Source organism: Cydia pomonella, chromosome 9 (genome assembly GCF_033807575.1).
Source record: "Cydia pomonella isolate Wapato2018A chromosome 9, ilCydPomo1, whole genome shotgun sequence".
Lineage (NCBI taxonomy): Eukaryota > Metazoa > Arthropoda > Insecta > Lepidoptera > Tortricidae > Cydia > Cydia pomonella.
The window spans coordinates 16,672,029-16,696,511 of NC_084711.1; the positions used below are offsets into that span (position 1 = coordinate 16,672,029).

The window sequence follows — 24,483 nt, forward strand, 5'->3', positions numbered from 1 at the left end:
ATTGGAAAGTACACGATAGGCTATAAAATGTTGCAGCTAATAAACTAATTATTTAGTTGCATATATACAGCTTGCAAAATGCACTAAATATGCAATGCAGTAAGCAAATAAAAAGGCTTGCATCACACTATGTCTCGTAACAATTTTCCCGATACGTGTGCTGACGACAGACTTTCTTCCTATTCCAGATTCAATCACCGTTGATAAGCATAATTTACCAACAAAGGATATCTTATTGTTTGTTGTAGGTATTGTATAGATAAATATAATACTTTACTTCAGGGCGTCGTTTAATGAATATTGCTCTACGGCGATACGGTATTTATAGAACTAAATGGATATACCTACCTTGTACAATAGTATATTTATCATAGCCTTTTTATTCTACAACTACATCCATTACAATATGCAAGATACGTAATAACTACTGTAAGTACATTTACGATTTGTGTAGCCATTGTGGTTAATTTATTTAAGGGCCTGTTCCACAATGTCCAGGTAAAGTCCTGAATAAGCTACTTGCTACTTATCTGACAAATACAGTCATCGTTGCTGTTTCACAATCTTCAAATAAGCTTAATTGGTAAATAGAGTGCTACTCGTAAGTTTTGCAGGAAGTTTTATCTGCCAATTAATCTATTTGTTAATTAGCTATCCAATATTTTATTTTGACATTGTGTATACCGCTTTTAGTCTATCTCGTCGGAATCTAATTTGTGATAATTCTGTGAGAGTTCCACTTTATGTTTAATGAATAATTACAGACAAAGGAGTTTTGTAACGTATTTTTACGAAATAATTGATTCATACTCGTAGTTCTAGGCTTCAGCGGTCGTGCCTTGATAATAACTTGAGAATTGTACCGTTTCACAATCAAACAAAAGCTACCAACTCATTCCAATAGTTGTCCAAGAGGCAACAGCAATCGTCGGCATAGGCAGCAACCGTCGTGACTGTAATTGCAAAAAATTACAAGTTAATAGACACCAGTAATTAGTATGGCACGATACTGAAATTGGGAATGGAAAGATGTTAAAATCATTGGCGTGTGGCAAAGACATTTAAAATTTTGAATTTTTAATTATTTTTGGAGAAGTTACTTATGTAAAATGACTTACAAAAAGTGGCTGTGACATAATCGGACAGACAGACGGACATGACGAATCTAAAAGGGGTCCGTTTTTTGCCATTTGGCTACGGAACCCTAAAAATTGACATATTTCGTAAATTTTACCGTGCCATATTCCAATAAACATTCTTGTATTTAACAATATTAAAACAAACAATTGAACAAAATAGTCAAAGTTTGTGATCCAAAAATGCTACTAGTAGTATATAGGTCCAGATCCAGACACATAAATTACTTTTCCGAGGTTTTTAACTTACCTAACGCTCAAACATACAATACTCATTAGTCATTAATTTACGACCAAAAATATTTAAAATATCGGTATTTTACCAGAATATCTTATTAAGGGTCGCTTAATTGGTCGGGTTTACCTCTTACATTAACCAAAAACCTTTTACTTACCTAATTAGCCAGTCTCCTTGAACCGCCAGAGCAGGAACATATCTGTCAAAGGTGTTTATTATAGAAAATCGCAACAATAAATTACAAGATATGGTTTGTCGGCGTTTCCTTTGCTATTGTTCTTTGGCATAGCTTTATAGTAAACAGTTAAGACAGTATTATAAGATGAATAGTTTTTAGATACCTACTCTATTATTTATTTTTACATACTCTTGACCTTGTTATTTCAAAAAAGCATTAAAAATTCGTTAAAATATACATTTTTAGAGCTTGTGGAGTTTATAAATTGACCTTACATAAGCAATTTCGTAAACATTAAAGTTCGACGACGAGTAAAGCTTGTATTAATATCCAATGTGTATCCGGTAAAAAAGTCTTCATCTCCTCTGGACGATATTACCAAAAGAGCGGGACGAAAGCCTTGAGTGTTTAGCAGTGGATGGAATCTATAAAATAAATAAGATGGAGATGAGATCACTCATAATTTTTTTCCCTTAAAATGTATAGATTTTCAGGGTTTCGTAGGCAACTAGGAAACTTTGTAGTTTCGCCATGTCCGTCTGTCCATCCGTCAGTGGCTTTAGAAAGTTGCAATTTGGCATGGATGCATTAATCATACATGGCGATAGAACGGTAAAACAAATCTACAAAAAAATGTTTTTTTTTTTTTTTTTTTTTACCTTATTAAGGCCCTCCCGTACAAATAGTGTGGGTTATGATTGGATAGGTGTTTTAAAATAAGTACGGGGCTTTAAAATAAATTTTTTGATATAATGAATATTTTCAGAAATAATCGCCCCGATAGAAAAAAAAGTTTTATTTTTAAACCGTGGGTACAAAAAATATGAAAGAATCGAAAAACACAAGCTTAATAAATACTTTCAATTAAAACTATAGCGAAAGTTTAATATGGGTTCGTAACTGGTGAATTTTGCAATATGTTTAAGAAGTTGTAACATTCTTACGGTAGAAGTCAGCTAGGGGCCCCATATATGGTGGGAAACTTTGCTGGCTATGGATGAGTTGGTGGGTGAGTTCACAGAACGCTGGAGTATCGATCCAGAGGCGGTGAGTTCAAGTCACACACAAGGCAGTAATTTTTCTACTTTTAAATTCCTCTCCCTAGTAAAAATACGTACAAAGCGCTGCGAAGGTACTCCCTTATGATTGTAATGTACATGATACCCCCGGATTGATACCCCGGATAGAATTACCCCCGTTTAGCCTATTCTAACAGAATGGTAACTACGAAAGACAACACTGAGTATGGCCCCACAATGCTCTTGGTCGATTTTTTGTTTCTTATTATATACGCATAATATAAAGTGGACCTTCTTCGCTTCATAAGGTTTGCAGCTGGTCAACTTATTTATAGCATTATTGTATCATTTGGCATTTGTTCCGGTGGTTGCAAAATTGCATTGACATATAACATAGGTTCACTCATTTGTTTCATGTGCCATGTTTCGTCAAAATACCCATTCCAACGTAAAGGTCTTTTGACGTACTAGCAGTAGTTTATAACATAACCCATTGTTTGATCTCTCAATCAGAATCCAGATGAAACATGCGTATCAACATACCGCTGCATTACGTAACGTTGGTATGCTACAATACAACTTAATTTGATTTTTATTTGCTAGGCTAATTCTTGGTTATAGGTTGGCGAGCAGACCTCAGGCTCCATTAATGATCCGTGATAAAAAAACTGGGACAATATTAGGAAGCTGCTGTGAAAAAGAAACTCTTGATGTAAAAAAGCCTTACCCTAACTTATATAAATTGACAACATTTCATTTTTATAACACCTGAAATACCACATATGATTTCGAAGAATTTAGCTTCTTGAACATTGCAATATATTTATATATAAATTAAATATCGCTAATTACAAGAAATACAAAAAAATAAAAATAAAGTTGTAATTTTACCAATTCTACGGCACAATACGACTTATTGATTGGAATTCAGAAAAATAATTTTTAATAAAAAAAAAACCGAATTCAAAAAATATCCAATAAAGAAAATAGTAACTATATACACAGTAAGATAAAACACTAAAAAGTTAGAAATAATAAAGTTTTTTCTGTATTATAAATCCAAAGTTCGTTAAAGAACCCCTTTACAAAATATATTATTTACTTACAAATCAATAATAATAAACAATATTTGGAGTCGGTGCCAGCAACGATATAATGGGATTAAGATTTTGTAAACATATCTACATTATCTACAAAGGGTGTAGCAGGATAGCCTAGGAAAAATTGCCCCCAGCGATTTTGGGCCGAAACTGTAATCAAACGATGCCTTTTGGGGAGGTTATACTCTGCACAAAGTTTCATCCCTCTGTTACCCCCTGGGGGTGAAAAACACCCGATTAACCCCAAAACTGTTTTAATTATTTTTTTCCTAAACTATGAAAGTGACGAATTTCAAATTTCGTACAAATATTAATAAGACTAAAAGCTATGTGCTAAAAAAATATTAACCCCCTAACCATTGAAATTCTTGTAAAAAAAACAAAAATAAAAAAAGAATCAACCTGTATATCAAGTTTGGCTCATGGTACCACACCATTTTTTTTTTTCAAAAATGAACCAGTTTATATTCTAAATGATACAAAAGTTTCATGGACCTACTCCAGAAGGAACATTGCGAAATTAATATGTATTGGCTCTTTGGTGCGTACTATTCATTGAACTCCCACTAAGAGCCTTGCATTATTAATAAACAATGGCTTGCGATCGGACCGCTGGCGCTGCTCGTGCCCGATTTGAAAAAGGTGGGGATAAAGAAGTATGAATCAAACTCATTTGTATTTATAAAAACATTTTTAGGGTTCCGTAGTCAACTAGGAACCCTTATAGTTTCGCCATGTCCGCCTGCCTGTCTGTCTGTCTGTCTGTCCGAGGCTTTGCTCCATGATCGTTAGTGCTAGAATGCTGAAATTTGGCATGGATATATAAACCAATAAAGCCGACAAAGTCGTACAATAAAATCTAAAAATTTAATTTTTTTGAGGGTACCTCCCCTACACGTAAAGTGGGGGTGAATTTTTGTTTTTTGCTTCAATCCTACAGTGTGGGGTATCGTTGGAAAGGTATTTCAAAACTAATAGGGGTCTTCAACAAACATTTTTTGATTAAGTGAATATATTCGGAGATAATCCCTCCGAAAGAAAAAAAAATGTGTCCCCCCCCTCTAACTTTTGAACCATAGGTCCAAAAAAAATTAAAAAAATCGTGGAAGTAGAGCTTAAGAAAGACATTAAATGAAAACTATAGCGGACATGATCAGTTTAGCTGTTTTTGAGTTATCGCAAAAAGTTTCCCCTTCATAGTAAAAAGACATACTTTAATTAGGTACTGATTATGCAAATTTGCCTATTTGTTTAACTCACGTGAAAGGTACCGTTTCATCCCTTGGTTAACAATTTACTATACTTTAAGCTCCAGTTTAGCTTATTGTGACGGAAGAGTAACTACGGAACCCTACACTGAGCGTGGCCCGACATGCTCTTGGCCGGTTTTTTTAAATTATTTTGTTTTCGGGTCCGAGGCGTTGCGTATTAAGCATGATACGAGTATAATGATTAGTAGCTACGAAATAGTACGTTTATTTTAATTTCGCAATGTTCCTTCTGGAGTAGGTCCATGAAACTTTTATATAATATAGAATATAAATTGGTACATTTTTGAAAAAAAAAAATGGTATGTGTACCATGAGCCAAACTTTAGATCCATGTACAAATGAGTTTGATTCATACTTCTTTATCCCCACCTTTTTCAAATCGGGCACGAGCAGCGGTCCGATCGCAAGCCATTGTTTATTAATAATGCAAGGCTCTTAGTGGGAGTTCAATGAATAGTACGCACCAAAGAGCCAATACATATTAATTTCGCAATGTTCCTTCTGGAGTAGGTCCATGAAACTTTTGTATCATGTAGAATATAAACTGGTTCATTTTTGAAAAAAAAAATGGTGTGGTACCATGAGCCAAACTTGATATACAGGTTGATTCTTTTTTTATTTTTGTTTTTTTTACAAGAATTTCAATGGTTAGGGGGTTAATATTTTTTTAGCACATAGCTTTTAGTCTTATTAATATTTGTACGAAATTTGAAATTCGTCACTTTCATAGTTTAGGAAAAAATAATTATAACAGTTTTGGGGTTAATCGGGTTTTTTTCACCCCCAGGGGGTAACAGAGGGATGAAACTTTGTGCAGAGTATAACCTCCCCAAAAGGCATCGTTTGATTACAGTTTCGGCCCAAAATCGCTGGGGGCAATTTTTCCTAGGCTATCCTGCTACACCCTTTCTAAGTTATTGAATTGAAAACGACATTTAAGTTGTATCACTAGTTATTTTTATATCGTTGCTGGCACCGACTCCAAATATTGTTTATTATTATTGATTTGTAAGTAAATAATATATTTTGTAAAGGGGTTCTTTAACGAACTTTGGATTTATAATACAGAAAAAACTTTATTATTTCTAACTTTTTAGTGTTTTATCTTACTGTGTATATAGTTACTATTTTCTTTATTGGATATTTTTTGAATTCGGTTTTTTTTTTATTAAAATTATTTATTTTTTGCTTTTTAGTGATGTAAATATATATATATATAGCCATCATGATGTGGTGTGCACCATTTGCAATAAAATGATATCTCCTCAGCAGCGTACGAGACTAGTAACTACAAATCTAGACAATTTACTTCCTGCTGTTTTAATCGCTTTAGGTATTATCGTGACCTGTACTCGTTGTTCAAATCATATTAAAAAACGAAAAATTCCTGCTCAGGCAAACTGGAACAAAATGACCGTTTCAGATATTCCTGACTTATATTGTTTAACTTAGTTTTAATTTTAGACACTTGGAGACCTTATACATCTCTAAATTTTTACTTTTATTTTGTGTTTAATTTGATTGTGTATACCTATATTTTTAATAATTCTGACACTTAGAGACCTTTACATCTCATAGTACATTTAAGTTAATTTAAGCTAGTAATTTTGTGTAGCTATTGCGTCTTTTATCTGACATACAAGCACAAAATGTTGTGTCTCACAGCTACATGTTATTACTATTTTATTTCTTCCTATTTCTTTTTGATAGCGAGTCGGGTGTGTTGGGAACGCAAGATACCTAACACTCCTCCTCGCTTCGCTCGTCGTCGTACCTAACGGTGACTCTGGGACTGTATTTATTTTTTGATAGCGAGTCGGGTGTGTTGGGAACGCAAGATACCTAACACTCCTCCTCGCTTCGCTCGTCGTCGCACCTAACGGTGAGTCTGGGGCTGCATTTCTTTTTTGATAGCGAGTCGGGTGTGTTGGGGACGCAATATACCTAACACTCCTCCTCGCTACGCTCGTCGTCGTACCTAACGGTGACTCTGGGACTGTATTTCCTTTTTGATAGCGAGTCGGTTGTGTTGGGGACGCAAGATACCTAACAATCCTATTATGCCTACTTAGCAGAAAATAATTATGCAATGTAATAGTACGCTATAGGATTATTATGGTATCTAAAATGATTATTTATTTATTTTGACACTTGTAGAGACTTTACACCTCCAAATTTTATTAGTATTAGTACTCTAACATTGGGGACCTTTTACATCTCCAGATTTAATGTGTTTTTAACCATAGAGACTATACATCTCTATTGTATTGTATTAATTATTTATTTTAAGATTATTATAATGTAATGTTTACCCAGGTATTGGCTGTTGTATTTATAAATGTTGTTATGTATTTTTCATGTCACTATATGATGTTATTATAAATGTTGTATTGACTTGTAAAAGAGCCCTTGAGGCCTACTTGCAGAATAAATTTTTGAATTTTGAATTTTGATGCTAAACCAAAGTCGACCAAAGTAATGTTCTACGAAACAACGTTCTACAAAATGTGTCGTATGCGTGGTATTAATAATTCCAACTATACCTTTATGCAAAATTACCATTCGACCGAAAGTGTCTCTGCGAAACATGTTATGCCAAGTGTGTTTCTGACCAATATTGTTCTGCCACATGAGGGTAACCCTTATTGTTGATGCGCTTGTTTTTGTTTGTATGTAAATTCCATGTTGACGTGTAAAAGTGCCCTTGTGGCCTAATTGCTGAATAAATGTTGAAGTTGAAGAAGTTGAATGTTACCTATTATTTTATGCTGGGCTGTAATAGTACATAAACTACAGGGTATAACCCTCGATAAAGCTGTTATAGATTTAGGAAAAAAGAATTTTGCTAAGGGACAAGTATATGTAGCAGAGTAAAAACTGGAAGGAATAGCTCTATCTGATTTAGAACCCACTAAACTGTTAACTAAACCCCACGATGAACGGGCATTAGCAGAAATGCAACGGTTGAGATATCTCATTACTGACTAAAGGTAGACAGGTACCTATTCATTAGGCCAAGAAAGCGGTTTGCTAGTATTGACAAGGTTTCCCGTGTATTCATCATCATTAAATTAAACGTATTGTTGCAACAACGGAAGCTATCTACCCCCTATCTCTTTACCGTTAAGGAATTGTATCTTCCATCATCAGCTCTGCAACGAGATGATGACTACCAGGCGCAAATACCTAAATAGCTTTACGAAGTATATGAAAAACGTTAAAATTGCCTATAAAATTTTAAGAATACCACTAGTTTCTCAAGGATACCATCATCAGATCCTGACCTAATGACTATGGGACCACCTGGGAAGTATACCCTATCAAACAAAAAAAGAATTTTGCAAATCGGTCCAGGCGTCTTTGAGTAATCGGTGAACATACATAAAAAAAAATTAAAAAAAAATATTCCGACGAATTGAGAACCTCCTCCTTTTTTGAAGTCGGTTAACAAAGAGAAATGTATTTACATAATCAAATTACTATCCACTAATCGTTTTTAAAACGGACAAAGCCTTTTATGGATTGATGTGGTACTCATATACCTACCAATATACTCCTCCAAAGTATAACAAATATTGTCTCGTCCGTTCTACTGCAAAAATAATTCGTTGAAGACATCGGACAAACATTTAATTACATTACTTATGGTCCGTCGTATTCATATGAAAGCCTGGTGTCCTATTCATGTATCTGTTATTATATCCAAAATCATTGTAAAAATCTCATATTTTATTAAATTGTTTTAAAACAACAACGGACCAGTTAAAAAAATTGACAATGACAACGTCTTGTCAATGAGTTTCTTTTTCAATCGTGAAAAGACTAGCTTCTAGCGTAGAACTGACACTGATATACTCGTTTACGTCTGCGTAACTTACTTTCCATACATCTCGCTCGCACTAATATGTCATTATGAGTGAGATGCATAGAAACTAAGTTACACATACGCTAGAGCATATGTCAGTGTCAAGCTCTTCGTAAGGGTACTGACATTACTTGCAGTGCATCTCAAGGGCACATATCCAGCAAAATCAAAATTCTAGGCTTAATTTAATAAATTCATAAATAAATAAGTTAACCTACGTGAAAGAAAGTATAGAATTATACAGACCAACTTCTTGTAAAAAGTCAAAAGATAATCGTGCACGATTAAAGTGGCACCTGTCGGTCTGTTGTACTTACACTTAATTCATACAAAGCGAGCCATGAACGCTTGCGTAATCATCGACGCGGCAAAGCACCTACCAAGTGTCGCTCGGGGCCGGAAAACGCATTTTCATTGCCGCACCATTTTATAGACCCGAGGACAAAAAATATCGATTATTTAGTATGTTATTGACACAATGTAAAACAAGGTTTATAGGTTTTTCTATTTTTTATTTAGTTGCAATACTTTTTTTTTAAAACAGAACACATATACCTACAATATATTATGCGGAAGCAACATCAAATCAATACAATATCAAAATATTACAGTACAGTATCAAAATCAAAGTGATTTGTTAAGATTTAGTTAGTGGAAAACGTTTTCTCCCGAAATGGAATTTCATAGAAAAAAAAATACCGTTATTTCGCCTGGATCGCAAAGCTATTCTTCCCTCTTAATAGCTAATATCTGCGAGCGCGTTCACTATTGCATTTTAAAGGAGCTCATTGGCATAGGCTTTTTAAAGTCGTTCTTACCTAATATGGATTCGAACACCAATTTTTTTAGTAAAATATAGATTAAGAAGACAATGTGATAGGTACCATCAGCTGTAAAAGTGCATGACAAATTGATCAATGAATTCATTCATAATTTCTCCATGCAATTTCGCAACTCACTCTCATAAATTAGTTGAGTGATAGATTTTACTACAACAGAATTGAACAAAAAACAAAAACAAAAAACACTTTAAGTTGGTCATGTCTTTATTTGCTACTTTGCATAATGGCTTATTCATTTCACATGAAAATCAAACAAATCCATATGTTCATTATAAAACTTGTAGTAACGGTTCACGGGCTCCGTGTCCGTGGTCCAAACACGTTTATATTGACCAGTTGTGCAACAAAAGCGCCTTAAACAAACCGTGTTAGGGCACGACTGAAAGGGAAGCTTGCTTTAATTGTATTGTTTTATTCTATGCCAATATCACAATCTCACAAACTAACCGGCCAGTGGGCTGTTTCTTAGCCTATTGTTTGGTTATGTACTTGATTGGCTAATAATTGCAACTTTTTGATCTTAATTCAGCTGTTTCCTATGAATAAATAACAGCAAAACGTAGGTTTTTAAATAACAAAAATAAAATAAAATAATTTTACCAACTGGTAGAAAAAAAGGTATCAAACAATTTAAAAGTCTCTTCATGATTTAACATATCGTCCTCTCCATTCTTTATGTAATCATATCAAGCATTAATAAAATAATGACAAATTCATATCCGCAACGCCGGCTTCGTCAGGAGGGTACAACCATAAATCAGCAACAGGCTTCGTCATCTGAATACACAGTCATTTCATTTCAAAAGAACCACCCCGAATCGCATCCGATCCAAAAGTTCCCATTACGCTTGCCAGTGTTGGCCGAACATTGCAATTAACCATTAACCATTATAAATTGAACCGTAACCGTAACGGACGGTTACAGTTTACGGTTCAATTTATAATGGTTAAGTGCCAATAATTTTTAATTGCATTAACGTTTCGGCCAACACTGACGCTAGCAGCGTTTCACGCTGTTTAGCCAATGAGATTCCTTGCAATCGTCGTCTTAGGGTCTCCCCAAACTAGTCGACGCCGTTTCGGCAAATCGCGTACGGAAAAAGCTTTATGTCAACGCAATAAGAGCGAATAAGTCGTAAATCGGCTCGGCCCACGCGAAACGACGTCTTTCGACGGGAAAACGGCGTTTTGCCGTAAAGCTGTTCGCATTCGTACGACGCTGTTTGCAGACTACCGCACACGTTCGCATTCATAAATCTCCTTATACCGCCGTACGGTGCCGGAAAGAGTTGAACGGCTCCGATCACGGCCGAGTACCTACGATAAGGACCGGTCAGAGCTGGCGGAAGCCGTTCAGCGTCTTCGACGGCCGAACATAGCTGACGACGGCCGAACAGAGCCGATGACGGTAAAAATGCTGGTAAGCCTTTTTTTCCATGCCTGTCTACGTAAAATATCCATCATCACAGGTTATTATATAATATGTAACAATTACCAAGGAAAATAATCTTACAGGTCTGTTCAATTTCAAACTCAGGTTGTTACTAACAATCAGTTTCCAAAAATGAGATTTACGATTGCCGATCACCCGCTGTCCTACATCTGTTCGTCGGACTCAACGGCTGTACGTGTGCTGTCTGACGTCTCGACGGCAGGACGGAGCACGGGAGAGCCGACCGTCGCTTTACAACTGTTGCGATAGCAAGTCGCAGGCGATCGGGCGTCTCTACGGCCGCAAGGAGGATGAGACTGCTAAACGCAGGTGTCCAACCGCGGAGACGGTCGATCGGCTAAATGCGAATAGTGTGGTGTAAAACACTCGGCGAAAGCCGACTCCGCGTCGACTGGTTTGGGGAGACCCTTAGAGAAAAAACTTTTTTTCTCTAAGAGGACGATTGCCGTGATTAAATGCCGTTGATCATAGTATTCATAGTATCCTGACAATCATAGACTTTTTTACGTGTGTCTAGTCACAAAACAGCTTTTCCTGGGTCGCTGTAAGTAAGTGGGTAGTGCCGTGTGAAACTTGACCTGGAAAGTTTGTTTAGTCTTGAAATAAAATGTCATTTAAGTTTTCGATAAAACTAAACGGGCTTTGATACCAAAATTAATTATGTAGGTATTTAGTTTTGTCAAGGTAGTTAAAAAGTTACACCGTGTGATAAAGACAAGGTAAATGAGTACTGGAATAAATTATACCTGCTCACATAACCGAAATAAATAAATTAGGTTTTAATTAAGTTAAATAAAGGAGAAATCGACCTTGGAATATTTGTCCTGAATTCTTTGAATTTAAGTGTTGCAGCGATTTTTATTATGATACTTATAAATCTAAATCGAAAGTTACAAATGATCCAGGATCCAGAATGAACCAGGCCATTTTGGTAATTTTGCGGTTTAAGGAAGTCAGTCAAAGTTCATGGCTTAAGTCTGCCTTCTTCTACTTGCAGCAAAAAAAGGTATCTGAAATACTTGTTTTTTTATCAAAACGGTACCAACTTTCTACGGTAGTGATCTAGAAACGTTACTAGCAAAACGAAGTGCGCAAGAAATACGAATTGAAAATGAAGTAATTTAACGTATGCAAGGCATTGATCCTCATTTGGTATTTTCCAAGCGAGGACACGCTGCATTATCATAATTGATCCGTTGGCTGTAATCACTTTCGAAAGTAACGTTATTGATCATAACGCCCACTACAACATTTAATACAATTTTAATAACGTTTCAGAGTTAGGAACCTAGCTAGTTATGTAATCAGTATTAAATTTTGGAAATCTATACAACATATTGACGAATTGATGGCCGGTCTGGCCTAGTGGGTAGTGACCCTGCCTATGAAGCCGGGTTTGAATCCCGGTAAGGAGATGTATTTGTTCCTGAGTCATGGGTGTTTTCTATATATAAGTATGTATTTATCTATATACGTATACGTATGTATATCGTCGCCTAGTACCCATGGTACAAGTTTTATGTAGTTTGGGGCTAAGTCAATCTGTGTAAGTTTGCCCCCAAATAAAATACAAAAAGAATCTTCTGCACGGATATGACGGTCGTTCTTATCTACGTGACAGCGTGATAAAGACAGTGTCTGTCTCTTTCATTCTTGTGTGACCTGTGTTTTTTGCACAAAGTCGTAAATGGACAAATCAAATGCAGCAACTTGCTTGAGAAAATCTATATAACCACACCTCATAATTATCCTCGGCGTCCTATAACGAAAACTTTCTCGGTGCCAGTAACTAGGACCAACCTCGGACTGCAGTCTCCCATGGTACGAGTTTGCGCTGCCTACAATGCCTTTATAAAGGACGGGGATTACATCGACATTTTTCATGATCGTTTACCTTCTTTCAAAAATAAAATAATGGGCAGAAAATTAAATAAGGAAAATAATTTGTTCAATTAAATTAAATTATATTTTGTATCTTTTATAAATTTTAATAACAGAAATTCCGTATAGTATTGTAGTTAGAATAAAATTAGTATAATTTTAGATTAGTATAAGATTAGTTTTAGGCTAAGTCTAGGTAATCTCACTGTTGTGTATAATATAAGTAGTCAATGTTAGGTACTCCATAATTGTCGTATATATCAGTATTTATTACCTTTTAAAATGTGTTTAGTGTAAGTTATAATATGTATGATGTGGATGTACTTTAATAATAAAAATAAAATAAATTCTTTTTTTGGATAAAGCTATCCATAATAAGTCTCCTTCTCAATTTAGCGCTTTCACGTCCATATAATCACGGGAATCTATACAGGCTCTAGTTTTTACGAAAGATACATATATCTAACCTTCCAACAGTAAGTAGTCTTACCACGACTGCCTTAGCAGTGTCAAACGGACATATTAGCTAACGTCTGCGTAATTTACTTTCTATACATCTCGCTCGCACTAATAAGCGAGTACGAGCGAGATACGCACACGTTAGTGAATATGTCAGTAACGAACTGGTGTTAGCCGTATAGGTTAATTTGGTATTAAGAAGCCAAAAAGCCTGTGGTATATAGGTAACGATTTTAAACTATAGGCAATAGTGGACAATACTCAAAAAATAAAACCGGTCAAGTACGAGTTCGTTTCACTCGCGCACCGAGGGTTCCGTACAAACTTTGAATTATTAAATATTATAAGGAGAAAAGACTTTTATAAGAAGTAAGTAAAATTGTATACAGCGCCATCTATCGACAAATTGTGTAACTAATTTGCGCAATGTAATTAATGCACGTATGTAGGTGTTTCGAGGATAATAAAAAAAATAAAAAAAATGTGTTTTTTTTTTACATTTTTCTGCAAGCAATTTATTTTACTACCAAAAAAAAATGTTTTGGAATTTACAATTTGAGTTCTTGCAAATGATACCTCACTTGACCTTGTCACTAGACTTTAAAAAAAATCCCCCTCGCCATATTGGTCATTTTCGATATTTAATAAAAATAAAATAAAGAAATGTGTCTGGGTTAGCGTTGTTCATAACTATTCCAAATTTCAAATCGATAGCTTGAGTGGTTCTCGAGATATTAAGCGTTGTGACAGACAGACTGACGGACAGAGTCGCACCATAAGGGTTCTTTTTATACCTTATTGATACGGAACCCTAAAAATTAAAAATAAGGTAAAATGGCGTATGAAGTATATCCCAGCGAAACCTTGAAGGCTGTTTGGGATTTATGTATTTTCAACACGTAACCTTATCTCTGTACTTTATATTTTATTAAATAAAATAGGTATATAAAATGGAGCATTATATTTTGGGTCAGTAATTATTATTTTATTTTATTATATCTATTTATTTTTAAAGAATCCTGTTAACTCTGGGATATGGGTAAGTGCGTCTAAGGAACGTAAATGGCATAGTTAACAAAAAGTAATTAAATGTTGCATATAGCGTTGTTATAACAACTTTTTATTCAACCAAACAATTGAAAACTGTGACATCTCATTGTCATAGTAGTTAATTAGAAGGCGTCTTTGAGAAAGTTACTTAATTAAAGCTCAGAAATGCACCATTGAATTGAACTGAAAAAAGCGGCCAAGTGCGAGTCGGACTCGCCCATGAAGGGTTCCGTACCATTTATGACGTATTAAAAAAAACTACTTACTAGATCTGGTTCAAACCAATTTTCGGTGGAAGTTTGCATGGTAATGTATATCATATATTTTTTTTAGATTTTTCATTCTTTTATTTTAGAAGTTACAGGGGGGGGGGACACACATTTTTTCACTTTGGAAGTGTCTCTCGCGCAAAATATTCAGTTTAGAAAAAAATGATATTAGAAACCTAAATATCATTTTTGAAGACCTATCCTTAGATACCCCCACACGTATGGGTTTGATGAAAAAAATTTTTTTTTTTAAATTTTTATGACGTATTAAAAAAAAAACTACTTACTAGATCTCGTTCGAACCAATTTTCGGTGGAAGTTTGCATGGCAATATATATCATATATTTTTTTTAGATTTTTCATTCTGTTATTTTAGAAGTTATGGGGGGGGGGGGGACACACTTTTTACCACTTTGGAAGTGTCTCTCGCGCAAACTATTCAGTTTAGAAAAAAATGATATTAGAAACCTCAATATCATTTTTAAAGACCTATCCATAGATACCCCACACGTATGGGTTTGATGAAAAAAGATTTTTTGAGTTTCAGTTCTAAGTATGGGGAACCCCCAAAATTTATTGTTTTTTTTCTATTTTTGTGTAAACATCATAATGCGGTTCATAGAATACATCTACTTACCAAGTTTGAACAGTATAGCTTTTATAGTTTCGGAAAAAAGTGGCTGTGACAGAATCGGACAGACAGACGGACATGACGAATCTATAAGGGTTCCGTTTTTTGCCATTTGGCTACGGAACCCTAAAAACACGGTGTACCTATAATAGGTAATTTTATTTTTATTTTCCATCTGCATATGACCGATCATTACAAGTATATGCTTTAAGTATTTGAATATCACTCGTTTCTTACTAAAGTAAAATACGGTATAGATAACTTTCCATTTCTTTCTCATTACCGCATATTGCCAAACCACTTAATTTTATCAACGTTAACCTTGTCACATGAAGTGCATTTTTTGCAAACACTACATTAGCGGACCGGTCATTATCCACATAGTTGTGTTGTGACACTTGTCACTATCTTAGTTGACCAAGGTTTCTAGACTACGCCCCTGTTTTTGTGCCGTAAAAAAGGCGTAAGTTTTCTTGAAATGTAGACTTTTACGCCGTTTTTTATTGAAACATTTGCAACCTAATAGAGTTTTGGTTAATGAGCTAGCAATAAAATGTTTATTACATAAGTACGTTTCTGTTTTATGTCTGTGATTTAAATAGTCGTGGTCAATGCTGAATAATAATAGTCAACTTTGGTGCAGCTGTTCAATGAAAGTGCAATAAAACAGAAACACATTGCACAGAATCAAGGAATGATTTCAAATTTTGACGTCGATTGAAAAAACCTGTACTAAAATAGTTTGATAAGTAGGAAATGCAAGCGGATATTTATTTGTAAACTCAAATTAAAAGTAATAGTAGTTGTCAAGTCAAACCATTTCGATCGTAAACTGTCAAATAACAATTTAATTATTGTAAAACATTTTTCATTTCTTATCCCCTGAAAGTGGGTCGGTGTTGTTCAAAAGTGTGCAGAAAATCATACGTTTCTGCTCTAGAGCACTGTACTATCCAAGTACGTTTGTTTTCTTTTTTACGATAAGGAATTAAAATTTTGGTTTTAAATGGATCGGCATTAGGAGAGTTATACTGTCTTTTCCCTATGCTAGTAATAATTTTAAGGTTAATTATCGATAACCATACAATAATTATACTATAAAAAGGGGAAAAGACAATATAATTCTTTCAATGAGAAAAGATCTTGGCCAAATTATACATTCCAACTTATCCTAATATCCCACATACGTATGACTTATGGTCACCCTAATTAGAATGACATGCAAGGCTCTAGTGTGCCTTCTCATGTGGACACACTTTTTGGCCAGTGTACTATATCCAGCTTATTATCTAGGTCCGTGGGTGTGTGCCGCACGGTGCACCACAGCGGGGTGGGCGTAGGGAGCAACCGGGGTTCCCATACGGGTTCTCGGACTTTGTCCCTTAACTGCAAGAACGAAAACGAGTAATTTTGTATGTTCATAAAATTGTAGATAGGTGAAAAGGTATTTTTATCAGGAAATGTGTTATAAAATCTATCTAACAAGCAATAAGTACAGAACACTTTCATATAATACTCGTTTATAACCCAGTTACTTAGTACTTTTTACAGATATTTTATATAATACCAGATTCTATCATCGTGTAAAAAGTAACTCAAGCGTATGTAAACCTAAGTGAAACATGCGTGATGAAACTGATGATGAATTTCTGGGTGGAAGTCGTAAAACGTATATGTATTAGCAATGGAATAACTTTAAAACTAGCTGAGGTTAATTACAAGGTATTATAAAAATGTTAAATGGATTGCAATTATCTTGTTAACAAGATTATAGATTGTACTAGGTACTTCTAAAGTAGTTAAGTGTCGTGCAGTCAACAGCAAAATGTTCATACAGTCCAACAAGATATTGTAGAAAGGGCGCCACTGAGCTTCAACAGGCATCATGCAAACATCCATACATCATTCCTTCTGTTTTTGTTTTCTTCTGACGCATAAGTGCGTCCTTTACGAATTTTATTTGAGATATGACTTGCCGTTGACATATGGTACATATATACATACCGTTACATAAACATAAAATAAATGTACATATATATAGATATTTAAACACTTCGCCGGCGTAGGACTTTTTCGGGGACCTAATTTCGGCTAAAATTCAGAAATTAAAATAAATGTGATTGAGTGACAATTATATATTATATTATGTTATAAGGACATTCTGACACAAATTGACTAAGTCCCACGATAAGCTAAAAAGGCTTGTGTTGTTGGTACTCAGACAACGATATATACAATATATAAATATACTTAAGTAAATACTCTATGTATTACCATACCATACATGACTCAGGAACAAATATCTGTGCTCATCACACAAATAAATGCCCTTACCGGGATTCGAACTCAGGACCATCGGCTTCATAGGCAGGGTCTACCCACTAGGCTAGACCGGTCGTCAGATTATATAATATATTATGTATGCATGAATAATCAGACTATGAATAACATACTGCCTCACAAAAACATTACAAACATACATTTAATGTAAATAGGTAGATATTCAAGAATTATGGCACGAACGTTTTTGTAAATTCTCGTAACTTGATACGTTAAATTAAGTTGAACTGAACAATTATTTTACATTGTTTTAAATACAAAAGCTATTTTAATGACGATAAGAATTCAATTCTATTGCGCTTTTTTTCTTTGAGATAAATTTAATTTAAGGTACTTAGGCACATAGTAACAACTAAGTATGTAGTATCTACAATAAACTATTATAATTTAGTTTTAAAACCAAACTAGATGATAATATAACATTTTTGAATGTTTTAAACTGAAAATATATGTAAGTATTGTTAGAAACATGATTATGCCATGCTTTAGGTATTTAATTGAATAATATTATGTCCTTTTCAAGCATATGCATGAAACAAAAAAAATGCCTAAGGTCAGCCTGGACATGTACAACTTTGTATGAAGTAAATTCAACTCTAAAAATACAAGAAGTAAGTCTAGAGAGCCACTTGTATTCTTGGCACATTTTCGCCAGTCATAAAAGAGTGTTCACGCATATAAGTGGCTGTAGCACTCTCTCACTCACTTCTTTTATTTTTAGAGTAGTTGCATTTGCCCCATAATTGCAATTGCCCTGGCTGACCTTACTTATAAAAGTAGCGCATCTAAAATGAATCTTTACCATCATCTGGCACTTTTCTAAGTTCTCGGCCACGTATCGCTCCGAGCGTGCACGTTCAAACAAAAATGTATGGCGGTCGGTCAGCCTCAGCGTCGAACGTGCGTTCCGTGCTAATTTTAAAGTTGTTATTATTTGATTAAATTGAGGAATACACTTGAAAATCAGTCAATTATGTAATTATGAATTACGACTTTGTATAATTAACTCATTGCCGGCTGGTACTGGGGCACGTTCGCTTGGCATACAACATGCAAGAATACAGAATTTAAAATCGAAATCACTTTGTAAATTCCTGCCTTTTAGGAAGCTACACTCTCTTACACTTTTTTTGTTAAGGTCACAGTAAAATATTTAAGCCAAATGAGATTGCCCCGGGTTCAACTACTAGGTATACTTTAATACGCCTTGGAAAACCATAGAAAAAGAAGTCGTAGCACTTTCAACTAAAAAGGTTCAAAAACAATGCACCTAGTTCGTAAGTACCTACCTATTTGCTTTAATTTGATAAGTAAGTTACCATGATATTGATCAATTAATACTGACAAATTCTGATCCGAATAAAATAAAGCGCTGGCGCTTATAACTTTTCTAACACTCAGCTAGCAATAATAGGCCTACAATCTCTTTATTGTCATAGTTTTAATGAATAACTTACTGACAAAAGCTTCAATACTATAAGTGCATAAAATCTTAAAACCTGTGACTCATTTCCTGCACCGATAAATTTTGTAAGCTATTCAAAATGTCTTAAATGCATTAATACGTACTGCACATATTCCATTTTTGCGCATAACAAACCTCTAGGCATTGACAGGTTTGAAATTGCTATCTTGAGTAATGAAACAAGACAAATAACTGAAATTACTTACCGCTGAGTGTACCTAACGCTAAATGATAAATTACAAGGCTGCCATCATTCCCATTAGAATGAAAACTTGAATTTGTTTGAGCGGTTCCTAGCCGCTATTCAAATATTACTTGCGCCGAGAGACCAACCATGATTAATCAATTTTACTTTATCGTTGTTGTCTACGAATGAGAACAAGTTCTGTTAGTTCCAGCAGTTTCAGTTATATTAAGTTTTCTCTTTATATATCATTATATTCCATAGGTTTCCCGTAACACAGTGGAAGATTTTGTAGGACATACGGTGACATTGCACTAATGTTGTACAGAATAAGAAACTATCTATCCACCAAACTTTATCAAAATACGGAGAAAATAAAATAAAAAAAAACGTATAAAAAATGCCCAAAATAAGCAAGCATAATGGATTAATTAACGTTTTATGGAGAATAATTTAAATAAAACACGTTGCGTACATTTTTGGATGTTTTTTATTATTTTGGCGAGAACGGATATAAAATATATAATTTTTAATTACGTTATTTATAAAAAAAGCCAATTGTACCCATGATAATGGCACCAAACATGGGACATTTCAGAGAATATTTATTGTTTTTTAACGGTGTATTCCCATATGTGCCCGTCCCATGTGACTACCGCCATACAAGAGGCGGGCACAGATGGGAATACACCTTTTTTTAACCCCTGTAGAGAAAAGAACGGTGTTATACGTTTGACGACAATGTTTGTCTATGTGTCTGTCTGTGGCATCGTAGCTTTCAATAGTTTCAATCGGATGGACCACTTTCGGTGCGATTTTTTACGTGAAAGTGTGTTATCTTGCGGTGGTTCTTAGCAAGGTTTGACAAAAATCAAACTAACTGTGCATTTTTCCAGATACTGCCTGCCTTGCACAGCTTAACTGTGGATTGAACTGCCCGCGGTATATCCAGATGGATAGAATCTTGGAAGAAAATAACGTACTTGGGAGTATTTAAGGCCGGCAACACACTTGTAACCCCTCTGGTGTTGCAGGTGACCATAGCCGACTGTAATTACTTCCATCAGGAGATTCGCCTGCTCGTGTGCCACCTATTTTTTTGTCATTAAAAAAATTGAATTAATTAACAGTGGGAGGGTTATGTCAAAAATGATTGCAACACCTATAACCCAGCCAAAACGCCGAATACAGATTAATGTTGTTTAAAACTTCGGACTTTACCCAAAAGGCTTCTTGAATTTGGGTCACGCTTTGCTGATTTCTAAGAAATTTAACTTTTGTGTTATGTTATAAATAAAACTGTCAACACAGATACCCCAAGAATTCTTTAATTCTCCTTGTACAATCAAAAAATCTTAGTATTGGGAAGCCTGTGAGATATTACGGCCATTCTAAATATATCTGTTCAATAGCTATTTAAATAATCAATAAAATGGGGAGTCCGCAAAATGACGCAAACTGAAATCCACCGTCCAGCCATCGAGATGTTATCATGCTCATTATTGCAGCTATGCGTTACCCAACTTAATTAGTTCACGAAGAGACTTGTCAATAAAAAGACTGTCAATTTCTGTATCAAGTCGTGTGCCTTTGTATTATTGATATACATTTTAGGTTTGGAACGCATACATTTCAGGTGTAGAGAGGACCATTTTGTACCATTTGGCGTTGAAACTCTAGGTCCCTGGGGTCACAGCGCGCACAAGTTTTTTGGAATAATCGCGAAAAATCTGATTGACGTAAGTGGTGACCGAAGAGCTGGCGGCTTCCTCGCACAACGTATCAGTATTGCGATACAACGAGGAAATGCCGCCAGCATCCTTGGTACAATGCCTCAAGGGAAGGGAATTTTAGATATAAGCTAGTTATAGTAATCATCTGTATACATATATCCATTATGTATATTGTTATTGTAAATAAAGATTTTAAATTTTCATTCTAAATTGGTACACAAAATTCCCGAAGAAGACCTGCGATACTTGCACGGTTCGGGTTCGTATCTCGTGCAAAGGTTGGCCATCCAACGTAGTAATGCGGAGAATTTGATGGGCACCTTTGCACTGGGTAGCCCATCGTGGTATTTTCGAAATAGTACATTACGATACAAATGCGAAATATAATAATTACTGGAGTAGTCAAACTCTTTATTGTACAATAATAAAACAAAATAAGAAAAAAACACTTATCATTAGTACAAAGGCGAACTTATCCCTTTAAAGGATCTCTTCCAGTTAACCTTCCAACAATTGAGGGAGAATTAGAGACGATAGACATCCCGACTACAGTCGGGATGTCTATCGTCTCGGGAAAGTGGCAAAAAGAAATATATAGAAAAGGTATTTAGGAATAAGTAAATAGGACTAGGTAAATAGTAATTGCGAATTACCTTCTCACATGTGTATTGTACAGTGAGCTGCGAAATTTCATGGAAAAATTATGTATGGATTCATTGATAAAGTCGCCATGCATTTTTACGGCTGATGGTACGTTTTACAGTAGATATGAGCCTTTCAATTTTCGACCTACGCACGAATAGTTTTAGTTACCGCACTAGGGCGGTAAAGTAGCACCATATGTACTGTATAAAATATTATACTTAGCATAGTATTTAACTTATTATTTTAGATTTAAGTATTATTATGATTGTATATACCATTAATAATTATACTTCATAAAACTTATTAAACAACAACTAAAAATCTTCATTCAAACTGCCGTTCCAATAGCTCCTACGGCTCTATGCGTGATAGTTAGTGCTTTGGTATGGTCCAGTCTTTATCATTTATTTGTCTTTAGTTCGTGCAATGCGTCTGCATTCTCAACCAATGGGTATGCGGTTTTATTTATTGATCCTACGATTGCTATTTTATAATGGGTCTACGATTATTTGAATAGATAATGCGTAATGCGAACATGGACTACGCTTTCTGAGTGAGTATGCTAAGTTATAAAAATAAATTTGTAAATGATTAATGAATCATTAGATTTCTTACACACTTAAAAACATATCACATACACAATTTTTTTCATTTCAACCAGTCCATCTCAGTCAGAGATCTGAGCATAACAATGCTGCAATCAGTCTTCCTCCATTTTTAGAAGTTTTTCGTTATATTTCTGAACAGTGAAGCTAATTAGAAAGTTATATATCGAATAAATAAATTATTTAAACAAATCGAATGCGGTCTATTCTGAAGATCCTGGGACATCACCACAAGCCGTTTGGCTAATAGATTGACGAATTTGCGTTTCAAAAGCGAGTAATTTCCAGTGTCGTTAAAGTCTCAATAGTAAATCAATGCTCTTGTTGGCATAGACTTGCAACACTGATTACTGATTTTACGTGCACACCGGGCTCAGATCGTGCGTAGCGACGCGCGTGCGCACCGCGATTAGCAGATTCCTTAAAATTAACAGATACGATGGCCATGTTGCTTATTATTTTAGAAATGTGGAAGAAAACTGACCTGCTATTTGACATACTTGAGTGACCAAAACATTACCTTGGGTAGGCAGAGGCGTAGCGAGGGGGGGGCTAGGGGGGCCATAGCCCCGGGCGGCACATGAGAGGGGGCGGCAAAATACGGTATATAAAAAACATAAAATTAAGAAATCCATATTTTCAAATCGTGCCACGAAACGAACCAATGCACCGCGGGAGCGCACGGCGGTCAATCGCTGCCGGAGTGCTTACACCGCCGAGCATACACGATTGTTCGCTGGGCTACAACCGCGAAAATCGAAGTTCGTCAATTGCGGGCATTTTTCTCTGTACTCTAATTACGTCTTAGTGAGAGTAAAAGAGAATGATACCCGCAATTTGCGAATTTCGGTTTTTGCGGTAGGCCCCCTGTATAACCGATAACCCTATATGACATCACACCAAATTGAACACGGTGCCCTCTGCGCGCAATCTGGGCGCCTTCGGCGCCATCATTCGCAAAAATAGTCGGGCGTAGCCCAATGAACGTGGTGCGATACGCGCGATTAAATGCCGGTGGCTTCGGTGCCCTCATATTAAAAGAGTCGGGCTTAGCCTGACGTATGTTGTCACGCTGCGGGCGATGGAATAACGGGCGCCTTTTGCGCTCTCATGTAAAAGCATTGGGCGCTTTGCGTGCGCTGCTGTGCTGAAGGGACCATGGCACAAAAATAATGTAAAATGATTTTAAATAATCGATTATGAAATTATAACCCCAAAATTAATTAAATAAAAAACTTTCAAATATAAAAGCAGACTACTGAAAATTGCGCTCTAAAACGTATGAAACAAGAAAACATTCTCATCTGAAATAATAATTTACCTTAAAATTTATCAGTAAATAATAAAAAAAACTTTTCACCTCTCTTGATTGATTGTTCAAAAACGAAGGAGAAAGTTGAATTTTATCCACATGCATGTGAGGCAACTAATCAGATGCAAATTGTAAGTTGTTACCTAGTGTTGTTTACTTTTAAATTATCATTTCCAATGATAAATGTATTATTACGTTCATTTGAATTTGATTTGGTTTGATTTTATTGGTATTTAATTTCATAGTTAGTATTTTCCTCGCTTTGGTGTGGTGAAAAATGTTGTGTTTACTCGGAGGCAAAGTCTGTTTAACCCTGAAACCCTCGCAACGGTCACGATTCCACCGCTCGAACTTCAATTTTTGAATCTTTCGCTTGCCCGTTTATCAATATTAGTACGAGTGGTTAACAACAACGTAAAGCAAATAACAATTACATTCGCTGTAATGTTTTTTTTTTACCAAGATGTAAAAATAAATAACGTGTCGTGTGCAAATACACACACATTTTTGTCGAATTTGATCAAAACGTATGACGTCAGCAATACGTGGTTAAAGTCTGTCGGGTTACTCGTTCCCACAGTGTATTCAAAAATTAGTAAATTATGTTAAATTGTATTTCTTTATTTAAAAGATGTAAATATGCAATATTTTCTCCGTGATTACTTCAGATGAGATTTTTTTCTTTTTTCATGCTTTTATGAGCCAGATTTTCAGTAGTCGAGTTTTGGTTTTTGAACATATTTTTGTATTTTACCACTTTTACCCAACTTTGTCTAGTCAGGTCATATGTTATGTCACAAAGGTTTT

The 24,483-nt window shown here is 35.2% G+C and overlaps 1 long non-coding RNA gene across 1 annotated transcript; it reads right to left on the bottom strand.

Moving 5' to 3' along the window:
* Positions 1 to 771: 771 nt before the first annotated feature.
* Positions 772 to 22,882, bottom strand: LOC133521517 (uncharacterized). Its single transcript, XR_009799910.1, has 3 exons — positions 19,404 to 22,882; positions 1,532 to 1,573; positions 772 to 953 (listed from the first exon to the last, which is right to left on the bottom strand). It is a non-coding gene; the product is annotated as an uncharacterized LOC133521517 (long non-coding RNA).
* Between the last annotated feature and the right edge of the window lie 1,601 nt (positions 22,883 to 24,483).